General features: G+C 55.3%; 14 non-coding genes and 11 pseudogenes across 14 annotated transcripts; all 25 read right to left on the bottom strand.

Annotated features, from left to right (window-relative positions):
• Nucleotides 1–56: 56 nt before the first annotated feature.
• LOC130274816 (5S ribosomal RNA) lies at nt 57–175 on the bottom strand. The gene has a single exon (XR_008844524.1). It is a non-coding gene; the product is annotated as a 5S ribosomal RNA (ribosomal RNA).
• A 654-nt stretch (nt 176–829) lies between these two features.
• Nucleotides 830–949, bottom strand: LOC130275180 (5S ribosomal RNA; annotated as a pseudogene).
• Nucleotides 950–1,249: 300 nt separating this feature from the next.
• LOC130274883 (5S ribosomal RNA) lies at nt 1,250–1,368 on the bottom strand. The gene has a single exon (XR_008844591.1). It is a non-coding gene; the product is annotated as a 5S ribosomal RNA (ribosomal RNA).
• A 656-nt stretch (nt 1,369–2,024) lies between these two features.
• On the bottom strand, nt 2,025–2,144 carry LOC130275093 (5S ribosomal RNA; annotated as a pseudogene).
• Nucleotides 2,145–2,444: 300 nt separating this feature from the next.
• On the bottom strand, nt 2,445–2,563 carry LOC130274815 (5S ribosomal RNA). The gene has a single exon (XR_008844523.1). It is a non-coding gene; the product is annotated as a 5S ribosomal RNA (ribosomal RNA).
• Nucleotides 2,564–3,220: 657 nt separating this feature from the next.
• LOC130275092 (5S ribosomal RNA) lies at nt 3,221–3,340 on the bottom strand (annotated as a pseudogene).
• A 300-nt stretch (nt 3,341–3,640) lies between these two features.
• On the bottom strand, nt 3,641–3,759 carry LOC130274814 (5S ribosomal RNA). The gene has a single exon (XR_008844522.1). It is a non-coding gene; the product is annotated as a 5S ribosomal RNA (ribosomal RNA).
• Nucleotides 3,760–4,420: 661 nt separating this feature from the next.
• LOC130275091 (5S ribosomal RNA) lies at nt 4,421–4,540 on the bottom strand (annotated as a pseudogene).
• A 300-nt stretch (nt 4,541–4,840) lies between these two features.
• Nucleotides 4,841–4,959, bottom strand: LOC130274812 (5S ribosomal RNA). Its single transcript, XR_008844520.1, has one exon. It is a non-coding gene; the product is annotated as a 5S ribosomal RNA (ribosomal RNA).
• Nucleotides 4,960–5,615: 656 nt separating this feature from the next.
• LOC130275090 (5S ribosomal RNA) lies at nt 5,616–5,735 on the bottom strand (annotated as a pseudogene).
• Nucleotides 5,736–6,035: 300 nt separating this feature from the next.
• On the bottom strand, nt 6,036–6,154 carry LOC130274899 (5S ribosomal RNA). Its single transcript, XR_008844607.1, has one exon. It is a non-coding gene; the product is annotated as a 5S ribosomal RNA (ribosomal RNA).
• Nucleotides 6,155–6,806: 652 nt separating this feature from the next.
• LOC130274939 (5S ribosomal RNA) lies at nt 6,807–6,925 on the bottom strand. Its single transcript, XR_008844646.1, has one exon. It is a non-coding gene; the product is annotated as a 5S ribosomal RNA (ribosomal RNA).
• Nucleotides 6,926–7,585: 660 nt separating this feature from the next.
• On the bottom strand, nt 7,586–7,705 carry LOC130275089 (5S ribosomal RNA; annotated as a pseudogene).
• A 300-nt stretch (nt 7,706–8,005) lies between these two features.
• On the bottom strand, nt 8,006–8,124 carry LOC130274811 (5S ribosomal RNA). Its single transcript, XR_008844519.1, has one exon. It is a non-coding gene; the product is annotated as a 5S ribosomal RNA (ribosomal RNA).
• A 656-nt stretch (nt 8,125–8,780) lies between these two features.
• Nucleotides 8,781–8,900, bottom strand: LOC130275088 (5S ribosomal RNA; annotated as a pseudogene).
• A 300-nt stretch (nt 8,901–9,200) lies between these two features.
• On the bottom strand, nt 9,201–9,319 carry LOC130274810 (5S ribosomal RNA). The gene has a single exon (XR_008844518.1). It is a non-coding gene; the product is annotated as a 5S ribosomal RNA (ribosomal RNA).
• Nucleotides 9,320–9,976: 657 nt separating this feature from the next.
• Nucleotides 9,977–10,096, bottom strand: LOC130275087 (5S ribosomal RNA; annotated as a pseudogene).
• A 300-nt stretch (nt 10,097–10,396) lies between these two features.
• Nucleotides 10,397–10,515, bottom strand: LOC130274809 (5S ribosomal RNA). The gene has a single exon (XR_008844517.1). It is a non-coding gene; the product is annotated as a 5S ribosomal RNA (ribosomal RNA).
• A 659-nt stretch (nt 10,516–11,174) lies between these two features.
• LOC130275085 (5S ribosomal RNA) lies at nt 11,175–11,294 on the bottom strand (annotated as a pseudogene).
• A 300-nt stretch (nt 11,295–11,594) lies between these two features.
• Nucleotides 11,595–11,713, bottom strand: LOC130274808 (5S ribosomal RNA). Its single transcript, XR_008844516.1, has one exon. It is a non-coding gene; the product is annotated as a 5S ribosomal RNA (ribosomal RNA).
• A 654-nt stretch (nt 11,714–12,367) lies between these two features.
• Nucleotides 12,368–12,487, bottom strand: LOC130275084 (5S ribosomal RNA; annotated as a pseudogene).
• A 300-nt stretch (nt 12,488–12,787) lies between these two features.
• LOC130274807 (5S ribosomal RNA) lies at nt 12,788–12,906 on the bottom strand. The gene has a single exon (XR_008844515.1). It is a non-coding gene; the product is annotated as a 5S ribosomal RNA (ribosomal RNA).
• Nucleotides 12,907–13,553: 647 nt separating this feature from the next.
• LOC130275083 (5S ribosomal RNA) lies at nt 13,554–13,673 on the bottom strand (annotated as a pseudogene).
• A 300-nt stretch (nt 13,674–13,973) lies between these two features.
• Nucleotides 13,974–14,092, bottom strand: LOC130274806 (5S ribosomal RNA). Its single transcript, XR_008844514.1, has one exon. It is a non-coding gene; the product is annotated as a 5S ribosomal RNA (ribosomal RNA).
• A 1,063-nt stretch (nt 14,093–15,155) lies between these two features.
• On the bottom strand, nt 15,156–15,274 carry LOC130274878 (5S ribosomal RNA). Its single transcript, XR_008844586.1, has one exon. It is a non-coding gene; the product is annotated as a 5S ribosomal RNA (ribosomal RNA).
• Between the last annotated feature and the right edge of the window lie 611 nt (nt 15,275–15,885).

Below are 15,885 nucleotides of genomic sequence, written 5' to 3'. Positions count from 1 at the left end.
GTAAAAAAGGCATAGGGGAGACTGACCCCTGCTGGTTGAAGTGAGAAAAAGCAAAAAGCCTACAGCACCTGGTATTCCCAGGCGGTCTCCCATCCAAGTACTAACCAGGCCCGACCCTGCTTAGCTTCCGAGATCAGACGAGATCGGGCGTGTTCAGGGTGGTGTGGCCGTAGGCAGAGACGAGCCTCTCATTTGCAGCTCTTCTACTCTGCAGCCTGCTTGCCTGCCTGCTGCTCAGCACTGGGCCTGCTTCCTGCCCCCCTCCTTTCCACGCACTCAGCCCAGCTCCAAGGCTGCTTCAGCTCACTGGCTCTATGGCTTTCGTACACAAACTGCTTTGCACAGGGAGCCCTTGCTCGGGCTGGCCCCTTCAGCCTCAGCCTGCTCAAAGCCTGGCCATTTCCTGGCTGGGCTGCTTTTAACTCTTATATTTACACATGCCTGGCTGCAGGGGCAATGAGCTTTTCTGGCCGGGACACGGAGCTGGATGGACGGATTGTGTGCTGACAGTAGCAAGCAGCAAACCGGCACACAGGCCTCTGCGGCTTCCAGCTCTGGCTTGCCCCAAGTTGAATGGGGGAGATTCGTCAAAACCTGCGCAGAGAAAAAGCGGAGCAGTTGCCCGTAGCAACCGATCACATTGCTTCTTTTCATTTTTTATTTGCTACCTTTTTGAAACTGGAAGAAGCCATCTCATTGGATGCTTACGGGCAATGGGCCAACTTTTCCCCCAAAACAGGTTTTCGTAAATCTCCCCCCCCCCCCGATATTCGGGAAAGTGCCTTCCCAGGCTGGGCCAGAGGAGAAAGTGTAAAGAAACATCGCAACCTGTCTACAGCACCCGGTATTCCCAGGAGGTCAACCATCCCAGTACTGTCCGAGCCCGACCCTGCTTGGCTTCCGAGATCAGCCGAGATCGGGCATACCCAGGGTGGTGTGGCCGGTAGACACTGGCTGGCCCCACTCTGTCGCACAAGCAGCTTTCCTCCAGGCCGCGGACCGTTGCGCAAAGGGCTGGACAGCAGGTAGCGCACCCCTGCGTACATTGCAGGTGAGCCCTGGGGACGTGCAGGGACTCAAGCTGATAGGACTGTAGGAGCATATCCCGTACTGTGACGTCACATAAACAACACAAGGGAGAAAGGCCATAAAAAAAGAAGAAAAGAAGCAAATGTGCAGCTAAGAAAGTGAATGTAAAAAAGGCATAGGGGAGACTGACCCCTGCTGGTTGAAGTGAGAAAAAGCAAAAAGCCTACAGCACCTGGTATTCGCAGGCGGTCTCCCATCCAAGTACTAACCAGGCCCGACCCTGCTTAGCTTCCGAGATCAGACGAGATCGGGCGTGTTCAGGGTGGTGTGGCCGTAGGCAGAGACGAGCCTCTCATTTGCAGCTCTTCTACTCTGCAGCCTGCCTGCCTGCTGCTCAGCACTGGGCCTGCTTCCTGCCCCCCTCCTTTCCACGCACTCAGCCCAGCTCCAAGGCTGCTTCAGCTCACTGGCTCTATCGCTTACGTACACAAAGTGCTTTGCACAGGGAGCCCTTGCTCGGGCTGGCCCCTTCAGCCTCAGCCTGCTCAAAGCCTGGCCATTTCCTGGCTGGGCTGCTTTTAACTCTTATATTTACACATGCCTGGCTGCAGGGGCAATGAGCTTTTCTGGCCGGGACATGGAGCTGGATGGACGGATTGTGTGCTGACAGTAGCAAGCAGCAAACCGGCACACAGGCCTCTGCGGCTTCCAGCTCTGGCTTGCCCCAAGTTGAATGGGGGAGATTCGTCAAAACCTGCGCAGAGAAAAAGCGGAGCAGTTGCCCGTAGCAACCGATCACATTGCTTCTTTTCATTTTTTATTAGCTACCTTTTTGAAACTGGAAGAAGCCATCTCATTGGATGCTTACGGGCAATGGGCCAACTTTTCCCCCAAAACAGGTTTTCGTAAATCTCCTTCCCCCCCCCCCCCCGATATTCGGGAAAGTGCCTTCCCAGGCTGGGCCAGAGGAGAAAGTGTAAAGAAACATCGCAACCTGTCTACAGCACCCGGTATTCCCAGGAGGTCAACCATCCCAGTACTGTCCGAGCCCGACCCTGCTTGGCTTCCGAGATCAGACGAGATCGGGCATACCCAGGGTGGTGTGGCCGGTAGACACTGGCTGGCCCCACTCTGTCGCACAAGCAGCTTTCCTCCAGGCCGCGGACCGTTGCGCAAAGGGCTGGACAGCAGGTAGCGCACCCCTGCGTACATTGCAGGTGAGCCCTGGGGACGTGCAGGGACTCAAGCTGATAGGACTGTAGGAGCATATCCCGTACTGTGACGTCACATAAACAACACAAGGGAGAAAGGCCATAAAAAAAGAAGAAAAGAAGCAAATGTGCAGCTAAGAAAGTGAATGTAAAAAAGGCATAGGGGAGACTGACCCCTGCTGGTTGAAGTGAGAAAAAGCAAAAAGCCTACAGCACCTGGTATTCCCAGGCGGTCTCCCATCCAAGTACTAACCAGGCCCGACCCTGCTTAGCTTCCGAGATCAGACGAGATCGGGCGTGTTCAGGGTGGTGTGGCCGTAGGCAGAGATGAGCCTCTCATTTGCAGCTCTTCTACTCTGCAGCCTGCCTGCCTGCTGCTCAGCACTGGGCCTGCTTCCTGCCCCCCTCCTTTCCACGCACTCAGCCCAGCTCCAAGGCTGCTTCAGCTCACTGGCTCTATGGCTTACGTACACAAAGTGCTTTGCACAGGGAGCCCTTGCTCGGGCTGGCCCCTTCAGCCTCAGCCTGCTCAAAGCCTGGCCATTTCCTGGCTGGGCTGCTTTTAACTCTTATATTTACACATGCCTGGCTGCAGGGGCAATGAGCTTTTCTGGCCGGGACATGGAGCTGGATGGACGGATTGTGTGCTGACAGTAGCAAGCAGCAAACCGGCACACAGGCCTCTGCGGCTTCCAGCTCTGGCTTGCCCCAAGTTGAATGGGGGAGATTCGTCAAAACCTGCGCAGAGAAAAAGCGGAGCAGTTGCCCGTAGCAACCGATCACATTGCTTCTTTTCATTTTTTTATTAGCTACCTTTTTGAAACTGGAAGAAGCCATCTCATTGGATGCTTACGGGCAATGGGCCAACTTTTCCCCCAAAACAGGTTTTCGTAAATCTCCCCCCCCCCCCCCCCCGGATATTCGGGAAAGTGCCTTCCCAGGCTGGGCCAGAGGAGAAAGTGTAAAGAAACATCGCAACCTGTCTACAGCACCCGGTATTCCCAGGAGGTCAACCATCCCAGTACTGTCCGAGCCCGACCCTGCTTGGCTTCCGAGATCAGACGAGATCGGGCATACCCAGGGTGGTGTGGCCGGTAGACACTGGCTGGCCCCACTCTGTCGCACAAGCAGCTTTCCTCCAGGCCGCGGACCGTTGCGCAAAGGGCTGGACAGCAGGTAGCGCACCCCTGCGTACATTGCAGGTGAGCCCTGGGGACGTGCAGGGACTCAAGCTGATAGGACTGTAGGAGCATATCCCGTACTGTGACGTCACATAAACAACACAAGGGAGAAAGGCCATAAAAAAAGAAGAAAAGAAGCAAATGTGCAGCTAAGAAAGTGAATGTAAAAAAGGCATAGGGGAGACTGACCCCTGCTGGTTGAAGTGAGAAAAAGCAAAAAGCCTACAGCACCTGGTATTCCCAGGCGGTCTCCCATCCAAGTACTAACCAGGCCCGACCCTGCTTAGCTTCCGAGATCAGACGAGATCGGGCGTGTTCAGGGTGGTGTGGCCGTAGGCAGAGACGAGCCTCTCATTTGCAGCTCTTCTACTCTGCAGCCTGCCTGCCTGCCTGCCTGCTGCTCAGCACTGGGCCTGCTTCCTGCCCCCCTCCTTTCCACGCACTCAGCCCAGCTCCAAGGCTGCTTCAGCTCACTGGCTCTATGGCTTACGTACACAAACTGCTTTGCACAGGGAGCCCTTGCTCGGGCTGGCCCCTTCAGCCTCAGCCTGCTCAAAGCCTGGCCATTTCCTGGCTGGGCTGCTTTTAACTCTTATATTTACACATGCCTGGCTGCAGGGGCAATGAGCTTTTCTGGCCGGGACACGGAGCTGGATGGACGGATTGTGTGCTGACAGTAGCAAGCAGCAAACCGGCACACAGGCCTCTGCGGCTTCCAGCTCTGGCTTGCCCCAAGTTGAATGGGGGAGATTCGTCAAAACCTGCGCAGAGAAAAAGCGGAGCAGTTGCCCGTAGCAACCGATCACATTGCTTCTTTTCATTTTTTATTAGCTACCTTTTTGAAACTGGAAGAAGCCATCTCATTGGATGCTTACGGGCAATGGGCCAACTTTTCCCCCAAAACAGGTTTTCGTAAATCTCCCCCCCCCCCCCCGGATATTCGGGAAAGTGCCTTCCCAGGCTGGGCCAGAGGAGAAAGTGTAAAGAAACATCGCAACCTGTCTACAGCACCCGGTATTCCCAGGAGGTCAACCATCCCAGTACTGTCCGAGCCCGACCCTGCTTGGCTTCCGAGATCAGACGAGATCGGGCATACCCAGGGTGGTGTGGCCGGTAGACACTGGCTGGCCCCACTCTGTCGCACAAGCAGCTTTCCTCCAGGCCGCGGACCGTTGCGCAAAGGGCTGGACAGCAGGTAGCGCACCCCTGCGTACATTGCAGGTGAGCCCTGGGGACGTGCAGGGACTCAAGCTGATAGGACTGTAGGAGCATATCCCGTACTGTGACGTCACATAAACAACACAAGGGAGAAAGGCCATAAAAAAAGAAGAAAAGAAGCAAATGTGCAGCTAAGAAAGTGAATGTAAAAAAGGCATAGGGGAGACTGACCCCTGCTGGTTGAAGTGAGAAAAAGCAAAAAGCCTACAGCACCTGGTATTCCCAGGCGGTCTCCCATCCAAGTACTAACCAGGCCCGACCCTGCTTAGCTTCCGAGATCAGACGAGATCGGGCGTGTTCAGGGTGGTGTGGCCGTAGGCAGAGACGAGCCTCTCATTTGCAGCTCTTCTACTCTGCAGCCTGCCTGCCTGCTGCTCAGCACTGGGCCTGCTTCCTGCCCCCCTCCTTTCCACGCACTCAGCCCAGCTCCAAGGCTGCTTCAGCTCACTGGCTCTATGGCTTACGTACACAAAGTGCTTTGCACAGGGAGCCCTTGCTCGGGCTGGCCCCTTCAGCCTCAGCCTGCTCAAAGCCTGGCCATTTCCTGGCTGGGCTGCTTTTAACTCTTATATTTACACATGCCTGGCTGCAGGGGCAATGAGCTTTTCTGGCCGGGACATGGAGCTGGATGGACGGATTGTGTGCTGACAGTAGCAAGCAGCAAACCGGCACACAGGCCTCTGCGGCTTCCAGCTCTGGCTTGCCCCAAGTTGAATGGGGGAGATTCGTCAAAACCTGCGCAGAGAAAAAGCGGAGCAGTTGCCCGTAGCAACCGATCACATTGCTTCTTTTCATTTTTTATTAGCTACCTTTTTGAAACTGGAAGAAGCCATCTCATTGGATGCTTACGGGCAATGGGCCAACTTTTCCCCCAAAACAGGTTTTCGTAAATCTCCCCCCCCCCCCCCCCCGGATATTCGGGAAAGTGCCTTCCCAGGCTGGGCCAGAGGAGAAAGTGTAAAGAAACATCGCAACCTGTCTACAGCACCCGGTATTCCCAGGAGGTCAACCATCCCAGTACTGTCCGAGCCCGACCCTGCTTGGCTTCCGAGATCAGACGAGATCGGGCATACCCAGGGTGGTGTGGCCGGTAGACACTGGCTGGCCCCACTCTGTCGCACAAGCAGCTTTCCTCCAGGCCGCGGACCGTTGCGCAAAGGGCTGGACAGCAGGTAGCGCACCCCTGCGTACATTGCAGGTGAGCCCTGGGGACGTGCAGGGACTCAAGCTGATAGGACTGTAGGAGCATATCCCGTACTGTGACGTCACATAAACAACACAAGGGAGAAAGGCCATAAAAAAAGAAGAAAAGAAGCAAATGTGCAGCTAAGAAAGTGAATGTAAAAAAGGCATAGGGGAGACTGACCCCTGCTGGTTGAAGTGAGAAAAAGCAAAAAGCCTACAGCACCTGGTATTCCCAGGCGGTCTCCCATCCAAGTACTAACCAGGCCTGACCCTGCTTAGCTTCCGAGATCAGACGAGATCGGGCGTGTTCAGGGTGGTGTGGCCGTAGGCAGAGACGAGCCTCTCATTTGCAGCTCTTCTACTCTGCAGCCTGCCTGCCTGCCTGCTGCTCAGCACTGGGCCTGCTTCCTGCCCCCCTCCTTTCCACGCACTCAGCCCAGCTCCAAGGCTGCTTCAGCTCACTGGCTCTATGGCTTACGTACACAAACTGCTTTGCACAGGGAGCCCTTGCTCGGGCTGGCCCCTTCAGCCTCAGCCTGCTCAAAGCCTGGCCATTTCCTGGCTGGGCTGCTTTTAACTCTTATATTTACACATGCCTGGCTGCAGGGGCAATGAGCTTTTCTGGCCGGGACACGGAGCTGGATGGACGGATTGTGTGCTGACAGTAGCAAGCAGCAAACCGGCACACAGGCCTCTGCGGCTTCCAGCTCTGGCTTGCCCCAAGTTGAATGGGGGAGATTCGTCAAAACCTGCGCAGAGAAAAAGCGGAGCAGTTGCCCGTAGCAACCGATCACATTGCTTCTTTTCATTTTTTATTTGCTACCTTTTTGAAACTGGAAGAAGCCATCTCATTGGATGCTTACGGGCAATGGGCCAACTTTTCCCCCAAAACAGGTTTTCGTAAATCTCCCCCCCCCCGATATTCGGGAAAGTGCCTTCCCAGGCTGGGCCAGAGGAGAAAGTGTAAAGAAACATCGCAACCTGTCTACAGCACCCGGTATTCCCAGGAGGTCAACCATCCCAGTACTGTCCGAGCCCGACCCTGCTTGGCTTCCGAGATCAGACGAGATCGGGCGTGTTCAGGGTGGTGTGGCCGTAGGCAGAGACGAGCCTCTCATTTGCAGCTCTTCTACTCTGCAGCCTGCCTGCCTGCCTGCTGCTCAGCACTGGGCCTGCTTCCTGCCCCCCTCCTTTCCACGCACTCAGCCCAGCTCCAAGGCTGCTTCAGCTCACTGGCTCTATGGCTTACGTACACAAACTGCTTTGCACAGGGAGCCCTTGCTCGGGCTGGCCCCTTCAGCCTCAGCCTGCTCAAAGCCTGGCCATTTCCTGGCTGGGCTGCTTTTAACTCTTATATTTACACATGCCTGGCTGCAGGGGCAATGAGCTTTTCTGGCCGGGACACGGAGCTGGATGGACGGATTGTGTGCTGACAGTAGCAAGCAGCAAACCGGCACACAGGCCTCTGCGGCTTCCAGCTCTGGCTTGCCCCAAGTTGAATGGGGGAGATTCGTCAAAACCTGCGCAGAGAAAAAGCGGAGCAGTTGCCCGTAGCAACCGATCACATTGCTTCTTTTCATTTTTTATTTGCTACCTTTTTGAAACTGGAAGAAGCCATCTCATTGGATGCTTACGGGCAATGGGCCAACTTTTCCCCCAAAACAGGTTTTCGTAAATCTCCCCCCCCCCCCCCCCCCGATATTCGGGAAAGTGCCTTCCCAGGCTGGGCCAGAGGAGAAAGTGTAAAGAAACATCGCAACCTGTCTACAGCACCCGGTATTCCCAGGAGGTCAACCATCCCAGTACTGTCCGAGCCCGACCCTGCTTGGCTTCCGAGATCAGACGAGATCGGGCATACCCAGGGTGGTGTGGCCGGTAGACACTGGCTGGCCCCACTCTGTCGCACAAGCAGCTTTCCTCCAGGCCGCGGACCGTTGCGCAAAGGGCTGGACAGCAGGTAGCGCACCCCTGCGTACATTGCAGGTGAGCCCTGGGGACGTGCAGGGACTCAAGCTGATAGGACTGTAGGAGCATATCCCGTACTGTGACGTCACATAAACAACACAAGGGAGAAAGGCCATAAAAAAAGAAGAAAAGAAGCAAATGTGCAGCTAAGAAAGTGAATGTAAAAAAGGCATAGGGGAGACTGACCCCTGCTGGTTGAAGTGAGAAAAAGCAAAAAGCCTACAGCACCTGGTATTCCCAGGCGGTCTCCCATCCAAGTACTAACCAGGCCCGACCCTGCTTAGCTTCCGAGATCAGACGAGATCGGGCGTGTTCAGGGTGGTGTGGCCGTAGGCAGAGACGAGCCTCTCATTTGCAGCTCTTCTACTCTGCAGCCTGCCTGCCTGCCTGCTGCTCAGCACTGGGCCTGCTTCCTGCCCCCCTCCTTTCCACGCACTCAGCCCAGCTCCAAGGCTGCTTCAGCTCACTGGCTCTATGGCTTACGTACACAAACTGCTTTGCACAGGGAGCCCTTGCTCGGGCTGGCCCCTTCAGCCTCAGCCTGCTCAAAGCCTGGCCATTTCCTGGCTGGGCTGCTTTTAACTCTTATATTTACACATGCCTGGCTGCAGGGGCAATGAGCTTTTCTGGCCGGGACACGGAGCTGGATGGACGGATTGTGTGCTGACAGTAGCAAGCAGCAAACCGGCACACAGGCCTCTGCGGCTTCCAGCTCTGGCTTGCCCCAAGTTGAATGGGGGAGATTCGTCAAAACCTGCGCAGAGAAAAAGCGGAGCAGTTGCCCGTAGCAACCGATCACATTGCTTCTTTTCATTTTTTTATTAGCTACCTTTTTGAAACTGGAAGAAGCCATCTCATTGGATGCTTACGGGCAATGGGCCAACTTTTCCCCCAAAACAGGTTTTCGTAAATCTCCCCCCCCCCCCGGATATTCGGGAAAGTGCCTTCCCAGGCTGGGCCAGAGGAGAAAGTGTAAAGAAACATCGCAACCTGTCTACAGCACCCGGTATTCCCAGGAGGTCAACCATCCCAGTACTGTCCGAGCCCGACCCTGCTTGGCTTCCGAGATCAGACGAGATCGGGCATACCCAGGGTGGTGTGGCCGGTAGACACTGGCTGGCCCCACTCTGTCGCACAAGCAGCTTTCCTCCAGGCCGCGGACCGTTGCGCAAAGGGCTGGACAGCAGGTAGCGCACCCCTGCGTACATTGCAGGTGAGCCCTGGGGACGTGCAGGGACTCAAGCTGATAGGACTGTAGGAGCATATCCCGTACTGTGACGTCACATAAACAACACAAGGGAGAAAGGCCATAAAAAAAGAAGAAAAGAAGCAAATGTGCAGCTAAGAAAGTGAATGTAAAAAAGGCATAGGGGAGACTGACCCCTGCTGGTTGAAGTGAGAAAAAGCAAAAAGCCTACAGCACCTGGTATTCCCAGGCGGTCTCCCATCCAAGTACTAACCAGGCCCGACCCTGCTTAGCTTCCGAGATCAGACGAGATCGGGCGTGTTCAGGGTGGTGTGGCCGTAGGCAGAGACGAGCCTCTCATTTGCAGCTCTTCTACTCTGCAGCCTGCCTGCCTGCCTGCTGCTCAGCACTGGGCCTGCTTCCTGCCCCCCTCCTTTCCACGCACTCAGCCCAGCTCCAAGGCTGCTTCAGCTCACTGGCTCTATGGCTTACGTACACAAAGTGCTTTGCACAGGGAGCCCTTGCTCGGGCTGGCCCCTTCAGCCTCAGCCTGCTCAAAGCCTGGCCATTTCCTGGCTGGGCTGCTTTTAACTCTTATATTTACACATGCCTGGCTGCAGGGGCAATGAGCTTTTCTGGCCGGGACATGGAGCTGGATGGACGGATTGTGTGCTGACAGTAGCAAGCAGCAAACCGGCACACAGGCCTCTGCGGCTTCCAGCTCTGGCTTGCCCCAAGTTGAATGGGGGAGATTCGTCAAAACCTGCGCAGAGAAAAAGCGGAGCAGTTGCCCGTAGCAACCGATCACATTGCTTCTTTTCATTTTTTATTAGCTACCTTTTTGAAACTGGAAGAAGCCATCTCATTGGATGCTTACGGGCAATGGGCCAACTTTTCCCCCAAAACAGGTTTTCGTAAATCTCCCCCCCCCCCCCCCGATATTCGGGAAAGTGCCTTCCCAGGCTGGGCCAGAGGAGAAAGTGTAAAGAAACATCGCAACCTGTCTACAGCACCCGGTATTCCCAGGAGGTCAACCATCCCAGTACTGTCCGAGCCCGACCCTGCTTGGCTTCCGAGATCAGACGAGATCGGGCATACCCAGGGTGGTGTGGCCGGTAGACACTGGCTGGCCCCACTCTGTCGCACAAGCAGCTTTCCTCCAGGCCGCGGACCGTTGCGCAAAGGGCTGGACAGCAGGTAGCGCACCCCTGCGTACATTGCAGGTGAGCCCTGGGGACGTGCAGGGACTCAAGCTGATAGGACTGTAGGAGCATATCCCGTACTGTGACGTCACATAAACAACACAAGGGAGAAAGGCCATAAAAAAAGAAGAAAAGAAGCAAATGTGCAGCTAAGAAAGTGAATGTAAAAAAGGCATAGGGGAGACTGACCCCTGCTGGTTGAAGTGAGAAAAAGCAAAAAGCCTACAGCACCTGGTATTCCCAGGCGGTCTCCCATCCAAGTACTAACCAGGCCCGACCCTGCTTAGCTTCCGAGATCAGACGAGATCGGGCGTGTTCAGGGTGGTGTGGCCGTAGGCAGAGATGAGCCTCTCATTTGCAGCTCTTCTACTCTGCAGCCTGCCTGCCTGCCTGCTGCTCAGCACTGGGCCTGCTTCCTGCCCCCCTCCTTTCCACGCACTCAGCCCAGCTCCAAGGCTGCTTCAGCTCACTGGCTCTATGGCTTACGTACACAAACTGCTTTGCACAGGGAGCCCTTGCTCGGGCTGGCCCCTTCAGCCTCAGCCTGCTCAAAGCCTGGCCATTTCCTGGCTGGGCTGCTTTTAACTCTTATATTTACACATGCCTGGCTGCAGGGGCAATGAGCTTTTCTGGCCGGGACACGGAGCTGGATGGACGGATTGTGTGCTGACAGTAGCAAGCAGCAAACCGGCACACAGGCCTCTGCGGCTTCCAGCTCTGGCTTGCCCCAAGTTGAATGGGGGAGATTCGTCAAAACCTGCGCAGAGAAAAAGCGGAGCAGTTGCCCGTAGCAACCGATCACATTGCTTCTTTTCATTTTTTATTTGCTACCTTTTTGAAACTGGAAGAAGCCATCTCATTGGATGCTTACGGGCAATGGGCCAACTTTTCCCCCAAAACAGGTTTTCGTAAATCTCCCCCCCCCCCCCCCCCGATATTCGGGAAAGTGCCTTCCCAGGCTGGGCCAGAGGAGAAAGTGTAAAGAAACATCGCAACCTGTCTACAGCACCCGGTATTCCCAGGAGGTCAACCATCCCAGTACTGTCCGAGCCCGACCCTGCTTGGCTTCCGAGATCAGACGAGATCGGGCATACCCAGGGTGGTGTGGCCGGTAGACACTGGCTGGCCCCACTCTGTCGCACAAGCAGCTTTCCTCCAGGCCGCGGACCGTTGCGCAAAGGGCTGGACAGCAGGTAGCGCACCCCTGCGTACATTGCAGGTGAGCCCTGGGGACGTGCAGGGACTCAAGCTGATAGGACTGTAGGAGCATATCCCGTACTGTGACGTCACATAAACAACACAAGGGAGAAAGGCCATAAAAAAAGAAGAAAAGAAGCAAATGTGCAGCTAAGAAAGTGAATGTAAAAAAGGCATAGGGGAGACTGACCCCTGCTGGTTGAAGTGAGAAAAAGCAAAAAGCCTACAGCACCTGGTATTCCCAGGCGGTCTCCCATCCAAGTACTAACCAGGCCCGACCCTGCTTAGCTTCCGAGATCAGACGAGATCGGGCGTGTTCAGGGTGGTGTGGCCGTAGGCAGAGACGAGCCTCTCATTTGCAGCTCTTCTACTCTGCAGCCTGCCTGCCTGCCTGCTGCTCAGCACTGGGCCTGCTTCCTGCCCCCCTCCTTTCCACGCACTCAGCCCAGCTCCAAGGCTGCTTCAGCTCACTGGCTCTATGGCTTACGTACACAAACTGCTTTGCACAGGGAGCCCTTGCTCGGGCTGGCCCCTTCAGCCTCAGCCTGCTCAAAGCCTGGCCATTTCCTGGCTGGGCTGCTTTTAACTCTTATATTTACACATGCCTGGCTGCAGGGGCAATGAGCTTTTCTGGCCGGGACACGGAGCTGGATGGACGGATTGTGTGCTGACAGTAGCAAGCAGCAAACCGGCACACAGGCCTCTGCGGCTTCCAGCTCTGGCTTGCCCCAAGTTGAATGGGGGAGATTCGTCAAAACCTGCGCAGAGAAAAAGCGGAGCAGTTGCCCGTAGCAACCGATCACATTGCTTCTTTTCATTTTTTATTTGCTACCTTTTTGAAACTGGAAGAAGCCATCTCATTGGATGCTTACGGGCAATGGGCCAACTTTTCCCCCAAAACAGGTTTTCGTAAATCTCCCCCCCCCCCCGATATTCGGGAAAGTGCCTTCCCAGGCTGGGCCAGAGGAGAAAGTGTAAAGAAACATCGCAACCTGTCTACAGCACCCGGTATTCCCAGGAGGTCAACCATCCCAGTACTGTCCGAGCCCGACCCTGCTTGGCTTCCGAGATCAGACGAGATCGGGCATACCCAGGGTGGTGTGGCCGGTAGACACTGGCTGGCCCCACTCTGTCGCACAAGCAGCTTTCCTCCAGGCCGCGGACCGTTGCGCAAAGGGCTGGACAGCAGGTAGCGCACCCCTGCGTACATTGCAGGTGAGCCCTGGGGACGTGCAGGGACTCAAGCTGATAGGACTGTAGGAGCATATCCCGTACTGTGACGTCACATAAACAACACAAGGGAGAAAGGCCATAAAAAAAGAAGAAAAGAAGCAAATGTGCAGCTAAGAAAGTGAATGTAAAAAAGGCATAGGGGAGACTGACCCCTGCTGGTTGAAGTGAGAAAAAGCAAAAAGCCTACAGCACCTGGTATTCCCAGGCGGTCTCCCATCCAAGTACTAACCAGGCCCGACCCTGCTTAGCTTCCGAGATCAGACGAGATCGGGCGTGTTCAGGGTGGTGTGGCCGTAGGCAGAGACGAGCCTCTCATTTGCAGCTCTTCTACTCTGCAGCCTGCCTGCCTGCTGCTCAGCACTGGGCCTGCTTCCTGCCCCCCTCCTTTCCACGCACTCAGCCCAGCTCCAAGGCTGCTTCAGCTCACTGGCTCTATGGCTTACGTACACAAACTGCTTTGCACAGGGAGCCCTTGCTCGGGCTGGCCCCTTCAGCCTCAGCCTGCTCAAAGCCTGGCCATTTCCTGGCTGGGCTGCTTTTAACTCTTATATTTACACATGCCTGGCTGCAGGGGCAATGAGCTTTTCTGGCCGGGACATGGAGCTGGATGGACGGATTGTGTGCTGACAGTAGCAAGCAGCAAACCGGCACACAGGCCTCTGCGGCTTCCAGCTCTGGCTTGCCCCAAGTTGAATGGGGGAGATTCGTCAAAACCTGCGCAGAGAAAAAGCGGAGCAGTTGCCCGTAGCAACCGATCACATTGCTTCTTTTCATTTTTTATTAGCTACCTTTTTGAAACTGGAAGAAGCCATCTCATTGGATGCTTACGGGCAATGGGCCAACTTTTCCCCCAAAACAGGTTTTCGTAAATCTCCCCCCCCGGATATTCGGGAAAGTGCCTTCCCAGGCTGGGCCAGAGGAGAAAGTGTAAAGAAACATCGCAACCTGTCTACAGCACCCGGTATTCCCAGGAGGTCAACCATCCCAGTACTGTCCGAGCCCGACCCTGCTTGGCTTCCGAGATCAGACGAGATCGGGCATACCCAGGGTGGTGTGGCCGGTAGACACTGGCTGGCCCCACTCTGTCGCACAAGCAGCTTTCCTCCAGGCCGCGGACCGTTGCGCAAAGGGCTGGACAGCAGGTAGCGCACCCCTGCGTACATTGCAGGTGAGCCCTGGGGACGTGCAGGGACTCAAGCTGATAGGACTGTAGGAGCATATCCCGTACTGTGACGTCACATAAACAACACAAGGGAGAAAGGCCATAAAAAAAGAAGAAAAGAAGCAAATGTGCAGCTAAGAAAGTGAATGTAAAAAAGGCATAGGGGAGACTGACCCCTGCTGGTTGAAGTGAGAAAAAGCAAAAAGCCTACAGCACCTGGTATTCCCAGGCGGTCTCCCATCCAAGTACTAACCAGGCCCGACCCTGCTTAGCTTCCGAGATCAGACGAGATCGGGCGTGTTCAGGGTGGTGTGGCCGTAGGCAGAGACGAGCCTCTCATTTGCAGCTCTTCTACTCTGCAGCCTGCTTGCCTGCCTGCTGCTCAGCACTGGGCCTGCTTCCTGCCCCCCTCCTTTCCACGCACTCAGCCCAGCTCCAAGGCTGCTTCAGCTCACTGGCTCTATGGCTTACGTACACAAACTGCTTTGCACAGGGAGCCCTTGCTCGGGCTGGCCCCTTCAGCCTCAGCCTGCTCAAAGCCTGGCCATTTCCTGGCTGGGCTGCTTTTAACTCTTATATTTACACATGCCTGGCTGCAGGGGCAATGAGCTTTTCTGGCCGGGACACGGAGCTGGATGGACGGATTGTGTGCTGACAGTAGCAAGCAGCAAACCGGCACACAGGCCTCTGCGGCTTCCAGCTCTGGCTTGCCCCAAGTTGAATGGGGGAGATTCGTCAAAACCTGCGCAGAGAAAAAGCGGAGCAGTTGCCCGTAGCAACCGATCACATTGCTTCTTTTCATTTTTTATTTGCTACCTTTTTGAAACTGGAAGAAGCCATCTCATTGGATGCTTACGGGCAATGGGCCAACTTTTCCCCCAAAACAGGTTTTCGTAAATCTCCTCCCCCCCCGATATTCGGGAAAGTGCCTTCCCAGGCTGGGCCAGAGGAGAAAGTGTAAAGAAACATCGCAACCTGTCTACAGCACCCGGTATTCCCAGGAGGTCAACCATCCCAGTACTGTCCGAGCCCGACCCTGCTTGGCTTCCGAGATCAGACATACCCAGGGTGGTGTGGCCGGTAGACACTGGCTGGCCCCACTCTGTCGCACAAGCAGCTTTCCTCCAGGCCGCGGACCGTTGCGCAAAGGGCTGGACAGCAGGTAGCGCACCCCTGCGTACATTGCAGGTGAGCCCTGGGGACGTGCAGGGACTCAAGCTGATAGGACTGTAGGAGCATATCCCGTACTGTGACGTCACATAAACAACACAAGGGAGAAAGGCCATAAAAAAAGAAGAAAAGAAGCAAATGTGCAGCTAAGAAAGTGAATGTAAAAAAGGCATAGGGGAGACTGACCCCTGCTGGTTGAAGTGAGAAAAAGCAAAAAGCCTACAGCACCTGGTATTCCCAGGCGGTCTCCCATCCAAGTACTGACCAGGCCCGACCCTGCTTAGCTTCCGAGATCAGACGAGATCGGGCGTGTTCAGGGTGGTGTGGCCGTAGGCAGAGACGAGTCTCTCATTTGCAGCTCTTCTACTCTGCAGCCTGCCTGCCTGCCTGCTGCTCAGCACTGGGCCTGCTTCCTGCCCCCCTCCTTTCCACGCACTCAGCCCAGCTCCAAGGCTGCTTCAGCTCACTGGCTCTATGGCTTACGTACACAAACTGCTTTGCACAGGGAGCCCTTGCTCGGGCTGGCCCCTTCAGCCTCAGCCTGCTCAAAGCCTGGCCATTTCCTGGCTGGGCTGCTTTTAACTCTTATATTTACACATGCCTGGCTGCAGGGGCAATGAGCTTTTCTGGCCGGGACACGGAGCTGGATGGACGGATTGTGTGCTGACAGTAGCAAGCAGCAAACCGGCACACAGGCCTCTGCGGCTTCCAGCTCTGGCTTGCCCCAAGTTGAATGGGGGAGATTCGTCAAAACCTGCGCAGAGAAAAAGCGGAGCAGTTGCCCGTAGCAACCGATCACATTGCTTCTTTTCATTTTTTATTTGCTACCTTTTTGAAACTGGAAGAAGCCATCTCATTGGATGCTTACGGGCAATGGGCCAACTTTTCCCCCAAAACAGGTTTTCGTAAATCTCCCCCCCCCCGATATTCGGGAAAGTGCCTTCCC

The sequence above is a fragment of the Hyla sarda genome, chromosome 5, assembly GCF_029499605.1.
Source record: "Hyla sarda isolate aHylSar1 chromosome 5, aHylSar1.hap1, whole genome shotgun sequence".
NCBI classification, from domain to species: Eukaryota; Metazoa; Chordata; class Amphibia; order Anura; family Hylidae; genus Hyla; species Hyla sarda.
This window is presented reverse-complemented; position numbering and strand designations above follow the sequence as displayed.